This window comes from Taeniopygia guttata, chromosome Z (genome assembly GCF_048771995.1).
Source record: "Taeniopygia guttata chromosome Z, bTaeGut7.mat, whole genome shotgun sequence".
Lineage (NCBI taxonomy): Eukaryota > Metazoa > Chordata > Aves > Passeriformes > Estrildidae > Taeniopygia > Taeniopygia guttata.
Window position 1 is genome coordinate 18,355,828 of NC_133063.1, and position 13,829 is coordinate 18,369,656.

General features: G+C 42.9%; 1 protein-coding gene across 4 annotated transcripts in view; it reads left to right on the forward strand.

The window, feature by feature from the left end:
• Positions 1–13,829, forward strand: part of MCTP1 (multiple C2 and transmembrane domain containing 1) — a 214,592-nt gene that overhangs the window by 137,818 nt on the left and 62,945 nt on the right. Inside the window, exon 16 of one of the 4 annotated variants that reach the window (XR_012052948.1) lies at positions 12,970–13,096. The exons of the other annotated variants lie outside the window; for them this stretch is intronic. The gene's annotated coding sequence lies outside the window, so the exon portion shown is untranslated. The remainder of the gene's footprint in view (positions 1–12,969; positions 13,097–13,829) is intronic. 4 annotated transcript variants of the gene reach the window in all.

A 13,829-nucleotide genomic window follows, 5' to 3' on the forward strand; every position in this document is an offset into this window, starting at 1 on the left:
AAGGAAAATGGGAACCTTCCTGGAATGGAAAGAAGACCCCTCCCTCTGAATTACTATAACTTTGAAAATCATGGGGCTTCCAGGAGAAAATATAAGAAAAGAAATAACAGTTCCTTACTAGGAAAAAAAAATATATATAACAGAACAGACAAGAACACAGTAACAGACGCTTCCCACCTGTTGAGTGCCATTTTTCCATGCTGATGTAGTTATGACCACGGCTGGCAGGCCGTGTTGGTGGCTCGGGTGAGGCGGAGGTGCTGCAGAGATGCTGCAGTGACTTACTCATGCCCAGCACGGGATGCTCCGGGGCGAGCATGGAACCTCCTCAGGGTCGATAGGGGCATCTGACAAGAGGGAGGAGGGGGAGTGATTCCCCCGAAACTCAGGCAGGCAGCAAATGGTTTTGGCACTACCCAAAGTAGCAGCAGGGAGAAGCAGAGAAAGCAGGCAGATTCTATCAGAGTGCTGAATTGCAACATAGCAAAGTCCCAGCGTCAAATACGCAAAACTCCCATAGTAACCACTCTGTTCAATACCCAAACAGCCGATAAGAAGGGAGCCCTAACCCCTAGCCAAGTCTTGGGTCAGCCCCAACACTTTGGCAGCATTATGCTGCAGTTCCCAAAAAAAACCCCAGCAGGAGAGCCTACCTCCAGCCAAAATTGCCAGACCCCAAAAGGACGCGATTGGAATGCCAGAGGGTTACCTGGGCAGCAGTGTGACATAAGCAACCTGCAGATCTCTCATACCTACATTTACTGTGCCACGCACCTTGTCAAAGAGGCTTTACCCTAATGGCCTGCTTAATGGGGTGACTGGCTGTGGCTTCCCTTTTAGTTTGGTGGAGCTGAAATGGCCGTGACATCTGTTAGTTGCACTGCTGTGTAACCCACTTTTCTCTCTGACTGCAGGTGGTGCTGCTGGGGAGTCTCCCTTGCCTCTGCAGCAGGTATCTGGGCAGCATCCCTTTCCTCTGGGGCAGATTTTGGGGTAGCTTCACCCTCTCTCTAAAAGCTAAATGGACCATGTTGAATAAACTTAGCAAAAACATCATCAAGAATATGGTATCTTTAGCATCTTGGGGGAAATTAAACCCTTCAAAAGCTGTTGTGGTTGGCCTGAAAAGGTGGGTAAAAGACCGGGAGAAAACAACCGCCTGTTGTACCCCATAACACGTATCATTATTAGTGAACACCCAATGCCAGGATCTGTGGTAGTTAGCCACATGCACAGGCCAAAAGAGGTTTAGAAGCATTGAATTATTCACACAACTGACCTGTTCTACAAACTTGGTAACAGTCACAATGACATTATTTTTAGGGCCCGTGTTTAGATAGCGATCCACAAATGGAAAAACCATGAACGTGATCATCTGCTGACTGAACTGGGGTAAGCTGGACCATGGTGATGCCTAATGAGGTTTCTGTAACCAATACACAAATGGGTTACCCAAGAACTGTTATCCTCTTTTCATCCTTTCCTCCCGAGCCACACATTAGGTGCCAATTAATTTCTTGGTTTTAAAGACAAATGTCTACCAAGGAACCTTCTTGGCATGGAAAGAAGACCCTTCCCTCCGAATTTCTGTAACTTCAGAAATTATGGTGCTTTCCAGCAAAAATGTAGAAAACAAGAATAACAGTTCTTTACTAGCATGTATATGTATATAACAGAACGGAACAAACAGCAAAACAAACCCAGAAGTTTCCAACCAGTTAATACTGGTTTTCCCCTTTGGGGCGCTGTTGGGGTGAGGGTAGCTTGGCCCAGCAGAGGGGGAGGAAGGAAAATGCCCCTTTTGCAACCTCAGGCAGTGTTCGACCTCGGCACCACTGCCAGCAGCAGCAGGAACCGAGCAAGGCAGGCAGATGCAATCATAGTGCCGAGCTGCAGAGCAGCAATATCCCTGGCCAAGGACACACCCTCTGCAGCACACCCGACCGATGTCCCCAGTTCCCAGCAGAAGGCAGCAAGGCAGGACGGAAGGATAGACCCAAACCCAGAGAAGTCTCAGGCACAGCAGGTAACTTTTCCGGCAGTGTGGGCTCAGCCTTGGCCAGCAGTGAGTCTTTCCTGGAGTCAGGTGGTATTGACCACCTGAGCTATGAGGGCGAAGAGGAATGCCCGCTCCCCCCACTGCCTCCACACACAAGGTCACTCCTTCTGAATCGTAAAAATTCAGTAACAACAATCTTTGGGCCTGGGTGGTCTGGGATACCTTAGCCTTATGAGTCGCCCCCAAAACACATATGTATGTTGAAGGACACACTTTTTATTTGAAGAGGGTTGGCAGTAATCAGATATTTTTTCAGTAGATTTAGATTTTTTTTTTCAATTCTTATTCAGTAAGTAGTCTTGTCCCCCTCTGCCTTTACCAAAAATGCATAGGGTACACTCACGTTTGCTGGGGTCTCAAGCCTGAAGTCAATTCCAGGCACCTTGACTGTGCGGTTGGCAAGACGGCAGACTCAGTGTCACATCCTGAGTGCAACGTTGCTGAACCAAAGAGAGGTGCCTGGAGACTGGCTGTCACTGGCTCCAGCCGTAGCCATGCCTCTGTAGCCATTCTTTTTTGAGCAAGGCAAGGTGCAAAGGTCAACACCAGCTGAGCACATTCCAAAGGGGCTACAGATACAGTTTTCTTTGGATGACTTCTGTGACCCCTTCTCAATATTCTTTGTTTGCAGTCTGGCTAAAACCTTTTGTGGGTGTGTGAGCAATCTTCAGGTGCTTCTTTTCCAATCATATCTATTTTATTACTCTTCAGTAGTATCTGTGAACTGTCAATGGAATAACTAAACTCATGTTAGCAGACCAGAAATGTGTGAAATCTCTGGAGTAATTTCAATTACAATTTAAGAGTAGTAAAGATTCATAAAACATGTAGCTGTGAACATTTGGAGATATGCTTTCTTGTCCTAGTTTTGATATGATGAGTTATTTTCTTTGTGTTTGAGTGCCTGTGTGTGTTAAGAAAGTATAAATTATGAACTGGCATTATGCTTTCTCTTATAACAAAAACATAGAAAGAAAAAGAAGATTAATTTTGGGGAAAAGAGGAGAAGAGGAAAGGAAACACATGCTGGATGGTTTCAGGTCAAGTAGTTTTCACGTGCAGTAATTCCTATCTGCTTCCTACCAGAATTTTAAGTCACAATAACTTCGACCTCAGCAGCCAGCTTTGTTGATAAAAGACACACTGTATTTACATAAGTTAACCTATTAGGTTAAAAAAAACTTGATTGTAACTTGTAGCAGAAGCTATTAGTATAGATTTTGTCAAAAGCAGCTTCAAAATCAAGAAAGGAACTGTACCTTTTGGTTATTTTTCATAAAAGAAGCACTGACATCATTATGCTGCTTTGTTATTCACTAGAAAGCTAAGCCATCAAGTGAATCTGAGCCTGTTTATATCACAAATACTTTAATTTAATAATTTTTTTTTTCCTTTCTTCTCAGTCTGAACATTTAAAAAGCCCTTTCTTTTCCAGATTTAAGCAATGCAAGACCTAAACCAATCCTAAGTGGCTACCATTTTTCACAGTGTGGTGTATGGCTGTGTATTAATTAGTTTATTCCCTGATGTGTGGCATAGTGTTTGTGGTAACTTTCAGTATGCATAGTTGTGTTGATTTTCACATACTGAGGCAAATTCTCAGTATGTCTTCAAATTAGCTCCTTGCAGGTGTTTTTTCCTGAGCTAATCCTGACAGACTTCTCCTGCCAGATATGCCCATCTTCAAGAGCAAGAGGACACTACACATGCAGGAACCTCTGTGCTTGGGGCTGTATGCAAATTTAATGCCCAGCTCAGGTCTGTTTCTCTTACATGGATGACAGACGTTTTAACAATAACTTTTGCATTTCCACATGGAAATCCCATTGTTTTACTGTATAAATATGAGTGCATATGTGCATTTACTCTCTGTATGTGTTTGAATATGATACTGGCAACACCTATATTTATAAATAAATATGTGTAAGCCCTTTCTGTATATTTGTATAAAGTTAAAATGAATGAGTAATCTTGTATCAAGAATGCAGTTGTCAGAAAGCTCTTTATCAGAGATGTAGCTGGATCCCAGAGAGACTTACTAGATACTAAAAAACCTAGAGGGATGAAAATGTGATAAACAAGAAATTGACACTGAAAGTAATTCTACAGCATTTGGAGTTTCATGGAAAAAGCAACTGCATAGCAAATAAGCTTTTGGTTTCTGATGTTTGAAGCAAATACAGTCAGAGTAAATGAAATTCCAGCAATTTAATATAGAACTTTCCCCAGATACGTCACAATTTCCATGACTTGAATGAATTCTATCTGCTGCCACAAATTTTGAAAGAGCTGTGAGTAGCTGAAGAGCTAATAGCTGTTTTCTGCTTTTTAAGGGCAGCAACTGGGTACTTGGACACCAATATCTATATGTAAGCACTAAAACAAAAATTGGCTTGGCTGGCAGGGGTGCAGCAGAGCATAACATCTCCCTTCTTTCTCTGCGTGTGCTGTTGTGTGAGCAGACATGCCTCTTTCTGAAAGGAATTACCCAAGGAGGAGATTGCATCCTTGTCCCATTTGAGACATGGGAGATGTACCTTTTTCCCAAACTGCAAAACCAGCTTTCAGTTATGCTGCTTTATATGTTTACGGTCAGGTTGTACAAAAGTCACTCTTCAGAAGAACTTTGAAACAGAAATTCCAGAAATATGAATAGAAGTCTTAAAGATGTTTTAATACAGGGAATTCATACAGACAGTAAATACTATTTTACTGATTTTTTTTTAGAAGAATAGTTTTTCTTTGGCTATCATGGTCTATCAGTATGGTAAAGTTGTGTTTCAATAAATCTTTTCTTCTTCTCTATTAGTCATCATTCACAATGCATTTGGGGGGCATAAAAAGGCACCATTATAGGCAAACTATTTTTTACTTCAACGTACTACTAGAAAACTCATTCTGCTCCTTTTTTTTTTCTGCTTGAGATAGGAGTAACAATTTCATGTTAGTGGTGTGCAGAAGAAAAACAACAGAAAGCACCCACCTATTTAAGTATTCAAAGACTGACATTGCAGTTCAAGTTCTTTAATACTAAAATATATTGAAGTATAAATGTACACTACAGAAGTAATTCAAACAATTGCCTTTTTATTCTTAGAACCAAAATTGCTGTTTGTATGGAGAAATATAACTAAACCTATGTGTAGATGCTACCTGCTCTGGAATTATATTAAAGATAGTTAAAGAGAGTATCCCATAATTGTGGTATATTTAATATAAGATGTTATACCTCAGCAAGTTGTTGTTTCACAAATAATGAATACTATGTAATAGTATTGAACATTATGTGGTAAAGTGACAGGAATGAAAGAAGTTATATAATTATCTGGTGAGGTTTTGACATTTCCATTATTTTTTTAACTTCATGTGTTGATCAGTTTTAGAACATAAGGAGTGCACACAGCTTTCCAAAACAGATGTTGCTTCAGCATATTTTTTATATTTACTGGTGTTACTTCTCTTTTTTGTTTCATGTGATGCCCTCCTTTGTTTCAGATTGTATTTCTTCTGTTACTTACTTACAAAGGACTCATTAATGTTATAGTGAAAATGTCTCAACATTGGATTTTGTTCCAAACTGTTGTTCAAAAATCTGTTGTTTAAATGGAGAAGTACTGGAAAATGTGCACGTGCCTTGGCAGTGACAGCACATGCACATGTGCAGAGCAAGCACCATGACTGGTACAGCAGGAGGAGGGTGAACAGGGGCTCTGTCTCTCAGCAGGCTACCCCATAGAGGGGTGGAGAGAAGCTCTGTCTCTAGGAGGACTTCCCCAGGGAACCTCCTGGGGTGGAGAAAGCCTTTAAAATCTTTTTCACTGGGAGGACTTTTCTGGGCCACTCTCCCTGAGGGTGGAGAGAATTCCTTCCTGTTGCTAAGTGGAGCTTCTCCAGATGACCCTAGGATTTCCTTGGACAGTTGGACCGTGGGAGGGGCTGTGCAGTATATAAGAAATCGTGGAGTGTGTCACCCCAGGCCTGGGCTGTGCCTTCTCTTGCTTGCTCCTTGCTGGCCCTTCTTGCCCAGCCTTTGCTGTCACAATGCTGCCCTTGCCCTTGGCCCTTGCCTCTTGCCCCTGCTCATCCATCTGAGCATCCCATGCAGCCCATGTGATCATCCCTGCCCGCTGACCTGCTGTCCCACTGTTGGGTGCCTCTGCCCACTGCGCTGCCTTTCCTGCTGCCGCCCCTCATCACCCTCTGTCCTGCCCAAACAGTGCATCACTCACTGAGCATCTTGCCACGTGTGGAGTTGGTTCCTTCATTTGCTTCTGTCTTTTCTCTCCACTAATGAGGCCAATTTCTTTCTCCAGATCAATACACTGCTCATGGGTCTAATATCGACCTTGCTTATGTCTAATTTCACCCTAGAAACCTTAGGAACCCCCCTAGGTCCTTACTCTGGAATGGGACATTGCCTTTTATGGTGCTCTATGATAGCTTGCTACAGGACTTAGTCTTCATACTGTAATTTGTAGTCACTTTCCACAATGAGGGTTTCCCACATATAAATCTACATTAGACTGTATATTAGCATGTATTTAGAGGTTTGATGATAAAGATGTGTGGTAGTGTGGAAGAAAATGCAATTCAGATGCACTGAGGTGTAGCCATGTCTTGTGTGATTTGATGGTGAGGGGAGGCACATGACACACTGTCTCATTAAGTTTTCATATGAGTTTCCAAATTTAACCACAAGTTAGTTAACTGTAGATACAGCATCAAGACAAAACTGCCATGACTTCTTAATGTGATTTTATGCATTCCAAAATTGTGTAGGAAACAAAGGATACCATAAAAAAGCAAAAGGAGACCTGTCTGTAAAATGGAGAGTTATTTTACTTTCAATGAGTAAATGTTATGTGTTATTTTTACCTAGGCAAAACAAATGCAAAGTAGTAGACAGATTTGATACTTTGTCTCATTTCTGTGCAAAGACGTAAATAATTGAGTCATTGAGGAATGAAACCTCATTCCATTGCTGAATAATTATGTGGCCCAAAGGACCTATGTAAAGAGGTATAAATGGAATTTAAAAATGTGTGGAGCACAGGCTGCTGTGCTATGTTATCAAACAGTTGTATCTGAGTGTGTATATAAACGGTGCACATAATGTATATTTCTCTCTTTATCTGGAGCTCTTTCATTTGTCTTTCAGGTTAGTATGTTTTATTCTTGGTGCTATGACATGTTTATTTCAGTTATGGTGATTTCCACATCATGAGTATTTAGAAAAAAAGGAACTGTGGACTAAGACAGCAATATGTCTTTACTGGTAAAATTACCCTAAGTGTTTTCAAAGACCTAAGAAGTTTTGTTCTTTTAAGATGTGAAGAGAGACAAGAGAATCCTGATAGTTTTTTGCTTTTGATTGAGCCTTACAGCCCTTTGATGAGGGTAATAGCTTTTGTAATTATCTCAAATCTCTAGAGAGACTTTTTCCTAAAAGTCTCAGGACCAGGAACTAAATTCCTGTTCTGGTTATACACAGAAATTCCTTTTTTCTGCCTGATACTTACAATTGGTTATTTCAGAAGTGTTGTCTGCAGTTAAGATTTGTCTATAATTTTGTCAGTTGCTTATGTCTTCTGTGAGTCATAGGATTCTGAGGTTAAAACTTCATTGAGTTGCATTCTGTGTAGTCACGTGGTTAATTTGTTACTAACATATAAAAATTATGTCCTTATGCTAAAATATTTGCAACACTGTATTCCTCTATGTTTAAATTTATTAGGACTTCCAAAAAAGAGGTCAATCAAATGCTGATGTTTTGCCTGCTGTTTTCTGCTTGTGCACATATGAAAATAGCTACAGCTTGCACCAAAAGATTTACATTGTATATTAAAAAAATCTCTTCAAGAAAAGGGTTCACAAACACTGTAACAGGTTGCCCAGGGAAGTGATGGAGTCACCATTCCTGGAAGTATTTAAAAGACATGCAGATATGGCACCTATCTACCCATAGTACATGGTTTAGTGGTGGACTTGGCTGTGCTGGGTTAAGAGTTGGATGTGATAATCTTCAAGGTGACCTAAATCATTCAGAGATTTTATATTGGCCCAAGATGCCCACCACACCCTCTCCATCACTGCCCACCACATTTGTTCAGGGGAGAGAAAGTATAACAAAAGGCTCAAGTGTCAGCATAACTGAGCAATTACTACTGTCACAGGCAAAAGAGATTCAACTAAATTGAGGGCCTAAAATGAGTTGAATTTATTGACAATCAATTTAGAGTAGGTTAATGAGAAGTAAAAGCAAACCTTAAAACATCTTATCCTTCCCTTATGCATGGGCTCAACTCCATTCCCCAATTGCTCCTCCAGTGCTTCGCTGGATGGGAATGGGGACTGCAGTCATATCATAATACGTGGTTTCTGCCGCTCCTTCCTTCTTAGGCAGAAGATTCCTCATACTGTTCTCAATTTCTCACACTTCTGCAGCAGACAGTCCTCCACAAATTTCTCCAATGTGAATGTATTGGATATGGCCAGATTTGGTAGTGGGCAGGCTGCAGAGGTGGCTTCTGTGAATAGCTGTTGGAAGCTACAGATCCACAGAGAGGAACTCGTGCTGGAGCTGGTTTCTTGATAGGACTTCTGACCCTGTGCGGACCCATGTTGCAGCATGCTATGCCTGACATATTTCACCCTGTGGAAGAGTGGCCCACATTGCAGCAGTTTGTGAAGGTGCCTATGGGAAGGACACACACTGGAGGAGTTTGTGGAGAACTGCCTCCTGTGGGATCCCATGCTGGAGCAGGGGATGGACTCTTCTCCTGGAGCAGCAACAGAACCTGTGATGGACTGGCTGCAACCTCCATTCCTCATCTTCCTGCACTGCTAAAGGGGAGGAGATGGAGCTTGGGAAGGAGGGAGGGGTGGGGAAAGTTGCTTTTAAGATTTATTCTACTTCTCATTATCCTACTCTGATTTTGTTAGTAATAAATTATATTAATATCCCCGTGCTGAGTCTGTTTTGCCAGAGATTATATTTGGTGAGCAATCTCTCCCAGACCTTGTTTCAACCCATGAACCCTTTTATTATTTTTCCCTCCTCTGTCCAGTTGCAGAGAGAGTAATCAAGCAGTTCAGTGTCTGCCTGGCATCCAGCCACAGTCAACACACTACAGAGTGTTGGACTGCAGTTCTTTACAAACTGCTCCAGTGTGAATCTCTTCCAGGAGGTACAGACCTTCAGGCACAGACTTGCTCCAGCATGGGTTCCTTCCCTTGTGTAGGGTCCTCCATAGTGGATATTTATTCCACTGTGGACCTCCATGGACTTTAAAGACAACCTGCCTCTCAGCTGGCTGCTGGGGATGTTCTGCTCCTACACACATACATACATATACTGGAGTACCTGTTCCTTATGCTTTTTTATGTACTTAGGTGTTTGCAGAGTATATTTACATATACTTATTATATTTGTATATTTGCATATGCATTTTATCACTCTTCTCTCTGACTGTAGTTGTATAGTTTTCTTCTTTGCATTCTTAAGTACATTATCCTAGAGACGCTGCCACCATCACTGATGGGCTCAGCTTTGGCCAGCAGTGAGTCTTTCCTGGAGTCAGGTGGTATTGACTCGGTTAGACAGAAGGGAAACTTCTGGCAGCATCTCATAGAAGCCAAACCTGCAGTCCCCCACTACCAAACCTCGCCACAAAAAAGCAGTACAATGTGTAGCCAGATATAGCTACGATCTTCTACAGATTATTTTTCCCAACCACCTTGATGCTCTGTCCTGAAGCACCAAGAGCTGCAAATGGTCCCAGGTGGGGTAGATCCACATAAAGGAGCTGCTAACTAGAAAGTCCCATGTGTTTTTGTTCTCCTCTCCAGGCAAAGAAAGAATCCTGTTTTGAAGCTTGAACATGTTTAGTAAGGAAGGATAATGTTGTTAAGGTTGAGTGAGAATTAGTGAGAAGGCTAACAATGCAGATGTCCTTGTTGGAGTCTTACAGACCTGCTAACCAGGATGAAGAGGCAGGTGAACTATTTATTAAGCAGCTGACTGGTAATTCACGATTGCCAGCCCTTTTCTTGTGGAAGACTTTAGCTTGCCAGATATTTGTTGGAAACTCAATACAGCAGAAAGGACGCAGTCTGGGAGGCTCCTGAGTATGTGGAAGGGAACTTTCTGTTTCAACTTGTAAAACTGTGGTACCTGCTAGACCGGCTGTTTATGAACCAAGAAAAGCTGGTTGGAGATGCGGTTGTCAGAATTCCCATACTGGGTACAGCGACCGTAAAATGATAGAGTTTTTGATTCTTCATGAATTAAGGAGTGGGATTAACCCAGCCCCTACCTGTTCAGGACACAGAGAGTCCTTTAGGAAACAGTCCTTGATAATAATGGGATCAGGAAGGGCGGAATCTTAAAAGCACAGGAGCATACTCAATGTGTTGAAAGACAAGTCATCAAGGAGGAAGACTGATCTGACTTTTGCTGGAACTTGGGATAAAAGAATTTATGACCTTTGGAAGAAGGGGCAGGAAACCCAGGAAAAGTACAAGGATATAGTTAGGATGTGTAGAGAGAAAATCAGAGGCAAAAGCTGTTTCTAGAAATCAACATGGCCACTGCTCTGAAAAACAATAAAAGTGGTTTTATAATAAATGAACAACAAAGGGAGGTCCAAGGAAAATCTTCATCCTGTATTGAACATGGAGGGGAACTGTGTCACCAAGGATGATGAGGTAGTTAATGTCTTCTTTGCGTCTGTGTTTAACATGAAGACCTGTTACCCTCAGGACAGCCAGTCCCCTGGACTGATAGACAGGGACAGGGAGCAGAACAGACTCCCTGCAATGCAGGAGGAAGTAGTGACAGGCTGTGGTACTTAGACATTCACAAGTCTATGGGGATAGATAGAATTCACCAAAGGGTACTGAGAGATCAGGCATGAGGGCTTGCCAAGCCACTCTTCATCATTTATCATGAGTTCTGGTTAATTGGGGAGATTCTAGACAGCTAGAGGTTGGCCAGCATGACTACAGGAAGAGTTGGAAGGAGGATCCAGGGTACTACAGGCCTGTGAACCTGACCTCAATGCCAGAGAGGGTTATGGAACAGATTATATTGAGTGCAGTCACATCCCATATACAGGACAACCAAGGGATCAGCATGGGTTTAGAAATGGCAAATCCTGCTGCACCAGCTTGTTCTCCTTTAATGCCCAGGTGACCTGGCTATTAGATAATGAAAAGGCTGTGGATGTTGAGTACCTGAACTTCAGCAGAGCCTTCGATACCGTCTGCCACGGCATTCTGTTGAAGAAGCTGACAGCCCGTGGCTTGGGCAGCTGCACACTTCATGGGGTTAAGAACTGGATGGAAGGCTGTGCCCAGAGTGTGTATTATGTTTAATTCCACGTTTTCCATGGGGTTGCTGGTTGGAGACAGGGACAACACACACAGCTCAAAGGTCCATGCGACAAATAGGGTGTTTTATTGTTGAGAGCCTTCTTACCTAGGGAATTCAAAACTCCTGGCTCTAGACAGCTCATTGGTCTGCCCTCACACAGCCCAGCTCCTGACCAGTGAGACGTCTGCAGCCCAGGATGGAATGTGTTAGGTGAAGCTCCCTGTCTGTCAACCCAGGGCCCAGTTTATGGAACCGGGCTGGGTTTCTTATTTATCCGTACAAGCCAGCTTTGTACAGTAACAAGTGTGGGGCTGAATGGTGCTGCAGCTGGTGGTCAGTCACTCCTGGGAATTCCCAGGGCTCAGTAGTGGGTCCAGTACTGCTTCATGTCTTTATTGATGGTGTGGATGAGGGGATTGAGTGTAGCCTCAGTAAGTTTGCAGCCAGCACTGAGCTGGGCAGGAGTGTTGATCTGCTGGAGCACAGGCAGCCTCTGCAGAGGGATCTGGACTGGCGGGGCAAGGGGCCCAGGCCGGTGCTGTGAGGTTCAGTAAGGCCAGTGCTGGTTCCTGCACTTGGATGGCATTAACCCCATGCAGTACTACACTGCTGCTGGGGGAAGAGTGGCTGGAGAGTGGCCCAGGAGGAGAGGACCTGGGGATGCTGATTGGCAGCTGACTGAACATGAGCCAGAGTGTGCCCAGGTAGCCAAGAAGGCCAATGGCATCCTGGTCTTTATCAGAAATAGTGTGGCCAGCAGGAGCAGGGCAGTGATTGTCCCCCTGTGCAGTGGGGATTCCCCAGCTCAAGTCCTGTGTCCAGTTCTGGGGCCTCCACTTCAAGAAGGACATGGAGGTATGGGAACGTGTGTCCAAGAAGAGGAAGAGAGCTGGTGAAGGGTGTAGAGAGTAGGGCCATATGAGGAGCAGCTGAGGGAGCTTGGGTTGCTTAGGAGAATAGAGGCTCAGGGGAGACCTTGTCGTTCTCTACAACTGCCTGAAAGGAGGGTGTAGCGAGATGGGGTTGGTCTCTTCTCACAGTCAGATAGGGACAGGATGAGAGCAAATGGCCTCAAGCTGTGTCAGGGAAGGTTAATTTTGGATATCAGAAAGGATTTCTTTACTGAGAGGGTTGTTAGTTACTGGAATGAGAGCAAATAGCCTGAAGAGGTGTCAGGGGAGGTTCAGTTGGACATTAGGAAGAATTTCTTTACTGAAAGGATGGTCAGGCACTGGAACAGGCTGCCTAGTGAAGGGATGGAGTCACCATCCCTGGATATATTCCAAGGAGGCTGGACCTGACAGTGCTGTGGTTTAGCTGACATGGTGGTTTTGGTCAAAGGTTAGACTGTGTCATCTTTGAGGGAATAAGGGAAGGACATCCATCAGAGCTGATCAGAAGTTTGGTGAGAGTGAGCAGAAGGGTAGAGGAGTCTATACCGGCAGGAATCTGCTTGCCTAGAGAACAGGTAGTTGAATTCCTAAGTCTTGCAAAAAGCTTTTTTGAGCATCAGCAAAACATTTATCCCCCTCTCCAGATGCTGTTGTGAAGACATTGGCCAAGCAGTGCCATTTTGAGAGAGTTACCTCGAGTGGTAGACATGAGCTGCAGCTCTGAAGAGTCCAGGTCTGCTCACAAATCATCAATCTGCTTCAGTGTGACAGGTCAGTTCTACAGGACATTACAGATTTATTAAAAACCCAGGTGAAATTACTCCTGCCTTCCTCTGCTTGGTGTCAGCCAAAGCTCAGGTTGAAGGGAGGTACTGGGGAATTGGGGAAGGAGGAGTGACATTGAAACAACAGTCTGCTAAAACCTCAAGTCTGCTCTATCTTTAATAAAAAATACAATATTAGTAATTATACTGTACATACCTCATCTACTGTGACAATCATAAGATCAAGCCTCCATCTTGAATTTTAAATGTCATTTTTGTTTGGGCTTGCTAGAAACACAAGAGTGAATAGAGAGGTTTTTCACGTGTGTATTAATCAAATAAGTGTTAGTGATTCAGGGTATGAGCAAGAAATTGTAGTCCTTTGCCCTAAGACAAGACTTTCTTGTTGTGTTTCAAATACTTTTTATGATTAATGAATGTATTAAATCTTGTATAAAATTGAAAAAAATCTCTTTTAAGTTGTAGAGAACTTAATAGTGAGACTTTCTCTAAGAGAATGTTTGGCTGTTTTGGTTTGATTGAAAGATCTTGAGACTTCAACAGAGTGTTAAAGTACAGAAGCCATATGTGTATAATTCCAGGTCTTAGGCCCTGCTAATTTAAATTTATGAAATACCTGTTTTCAGAGTTTGGTCCTTTAAAGGAGAACTCTGCTTCTCATACATAGCAGGTTTAAACACGCATACAAAATCTGTACAATTTTTAACACTGATTGTGAT